The 3,351-nt window shown below is 32.6% G+C and overlaps 1 protein-coding gene across 1 annotated transcript in view; it reads left to right on the forward strand.

Annotated features, from left to right (window-relative positions):
* The window catches only part of LOC107667881 (uncharacterized), a 42,831-nt gene that overhangs the window by 15,165 nt on the left and 24,315 nt on the right, over positions 1-3,351 (forward strand). The window lies entirely within an intron of this gene.

The following is a 3,351-nucleotide window of genomic DNA, read 5'->3' on the forward strand; positions in this document are numbered from 1 at the left end:
TCTGGGTTTATTTTTCACATAGGAAGTGGAAAGTCAGGTTGAAAGCATTGCATTTTGCACATTCCATGCAGAAAATGTTTATGCACATTATATGTACTATACTACAGTCATAGACAGATAGTTATGATAGTATGCTATTCTGAATGTAGCACATCATGGGTTTGCTGTTGGTTCAGTCTGCTTTGCACTGACCCGTCCTTCAATAGTGGCCTCTTTGCAAAGCCGCATCACATTGTGACTGGAAAATGGCATAGCAAATCCTGTTTTCCGTGGCATGAATCCTTTGAAATCTCTGTGCTCTGTTAAAGGCGCAGCAGTGAGCTTTATCTGAGGAGCTGCTTGTGTTTCAGTCCTTCATCTTGTTGATGAAAACACTGACTCTCGCTGGGACAGAAAGCGTCTGAAGAGCGATAGACCAAGCGAGGGAGAGCCGATGGAGATCGGTCTGTGTTAGGTCTTGCTGTTCATGCCAAGTGTTTTACATCAGTCTCTATAGCTTTTATGATGACCTCTCTTTCTTTTCTTTCCCTCCGACGATCCTTTTCTCTGTCCCTCGCAACATCAGTTCTCACACTCTTGCCTCCTACTCGTTCTGCTTCTCTCATTTAAACTCAACAGCTGAGCAGGGCAGCTTACATAAGCACATTTCACTGGCACATTGTCATATAAAGCAAAGCTGTTATTGTGAGGTGCTAATTATTGGACGAACAGGGTTAAAACCTGATTGGATCAGCTACTTTCAAAGACGATTTACACACACCAGTGAGGCACAGCAGGAGAATTATATATGGATGCGGCATATTGCTAGACGCTATTGAAACAGTAAATAGCCTGCAGTTTGTACTTAATCATGGGTTCTTGTTGATTGATTGATTGATTGATTGATTGATTGACTTATAAAGCCACAGTAAGTAAAAATAAGTAAATAAATAAATAAATACAAATTAAATAAATAATATTAAATTAAATATAAATAAATATTAAAAATAAAAAATAAATATTGAAAAATAATATACTATTTTTAATAATTTAAAAATAATAAATTAATTAAAAAATAAAAGTAAATAAATAAAAATGTAATTCTAAAGCATGGGTTCTTGTGGCTTTCTTGCTTGCTTTATTTATTTATGTACTTACTATATGCTAATATATATTATTTATTTATTTATTTATTTACAGGTGCATCTCAAAAAAATAGAATATCGTGAAAAAGTTCTTGACTTTCATGAGCTGTAAGCTCTAATCATCAAAATTAAAATGGTTTTTGCCCCCATGTTTCATGAGCAAATTATAATTTAATATTATATTAATTTATATATAACTTCATTATTCATTCTCTCGCTCTGCACATATATGCATATATATATATATATATAGAGAGAGAGAGAAAGAGAAAGAGAGTTTTTTTTATTTATAATATGGTTTAAATTATGCTTTATAATATTATATCACTTGTAAATAATTTATAAGATTAATTTTGTGTTTTTATTTTATTTAGAGGCTTGTGTATTTGTTTATTCATAAAATAACTTATAATATTTCTATTGTTTAATAAATAATTTTGTATTAGTTCTATTAGTTCCTATTATATTTCGAGTGTGGGAATGTTTTTTATGTATTTATTTAGACTGTAATGTAAACACCAGCATCTGAAGGCTAAAATAAGCAATGTATTGTGCACATGCATTTATTCAGACAAAATTGTTTCACGTGTTTACATTGTCACATCTGTAATATGAAAAAAAAAAAAAGAGGTCAAATGCAAAGAGTTTCTGTGTGTGCCCCGCAGGAGGCATTTCTTTAGTGCAGCGGTGAAAGACGGTGGATTTGTGCCTGTCTCTCACACGTGGGTTGCTTGTGGTCTTTTGCACACGCTAGTGAGGAGTGCTTGAAGTGCGTCGTCGTCATGGAGACGGAGGGGTGGGGCTGAGGCTGTGGCTGTGGCACTGATAGGGTGGTCACGTGCTGACGGCGACCCATTTTACTGAGGAGATAACGACAGACGGGGGGAACAATTATCTCTGTCCTGCTGATCAAACTCCCTCAACTCAGTCCAGACGAGACGGCCGTGCAGGTGACGTCCATTCAGTCCCTGCACTGCATGCCATGCTGTTCTAGATAGACAGATATATTGTCCAGGCCAATAAATTGCATGGAGGCGGTCAGCAATAATCATGCTTTTTTGTGTTTTCAAATTTGTTGAAAACTGTTTGAGTAAAGATGTGCAAGAAAATGCTCATTTAAGCTGAATTTAAATTTCATTAAAACAATTAAAGCAAAGGGAAACGAACTAGATTCATATAATTTTTCAGTTCAACTTTAGTAATGCTAAAATTTTAGTCTTTGATATGAAATATTTTCGTAATATTTTAGGATATTATAACTATAAAAATGCAGATCACTTTTGCCCAAGATATATTTTCGAATGTTACAGTATGATGAATAATAAATGAGCCATATTTAAATGCATCTGCAGTTCAAGTGCAAGTGTAGCAGTATACGAGCCAAGTCATCATTGTAAATCAAAATTTCTCCTAATATACTTTATTAATTATGAAATTTAGAAAGAAATACAAGATTCTTCTGAAATGACTTTCCTTTTGATGTTACCAAGCATATCTCATATAGAGACTTATACATACATGTGTTTATTAAAGACATTTTATTTTATTAATATTATGTATTTTATATGCTATTGCATAAATATTTAGTAATAAATGGTAGTTATGATAAATAGTTACTTTAGTTAAAAAGAAAACTATTTTCTATTTGCATATTTAATGTGCTTAGATAAGGATATGGATATCTATTTATTATTTTTTATGACTTGATCCATTATGACTTAACTAGAAATATGTGAAGTAAATTGGGTTGAAAATGTTTCATTATTAAACCATACACATTAGCAGTAAATATGCACAGCAAAATAATTATAAATCTAAAAAAAACCTGTCAAGAAGGTCATATTGTATTTCACCCCAAATTAAAAGAAAAAAACAGTGCCATTATTGTAATGTGAAAAAAAAAAAATCTAATAAAATAAATACAAATAATAATTATTATTTTTATGTCATTCATATTTTTTTCTTTTGATTATGGTGTGAAATATGATCTGGATTTGGTTTAATGAGCTTCACCCCCATCTCATCTCAATGCTTCTTTTTTTTATAGACTGTATTTTTATAGACTATTCGCCAGTCACACTTGTAGTTTTATGATGTTCTTTGTGTTCATCTCTCTTCCATAATAATTCCATAATTCCATGTTCTCCCCTCTCACTGTCCCACCTCTGAGCACAAGTGCTGAATGTTAAGCAGCATTCAAAGCGAAGCAAGCCGTGTGTGTGTGTGT

This window comes from Sinocyclocheilus anshuiensis, unplaced genomic scaffold (assembly GCF_001515605.1).
Source record: "Sinocyclocheilus anshuiensis isolate Anshui unplaced genomic scaffold, SAMN03320099.WGS_v1.1 scaffold493, whole genome shotgun sequence".
In the NCBI taxonomy this organism is placed as follows: domain Eukaryota; kingdom Metazoa; phylum Chordata; class Actinopteri; order Cypriniformes; family Cyprinidae; genus Sinocyclocheilus; species Sinocyclocheilus anshuiensis.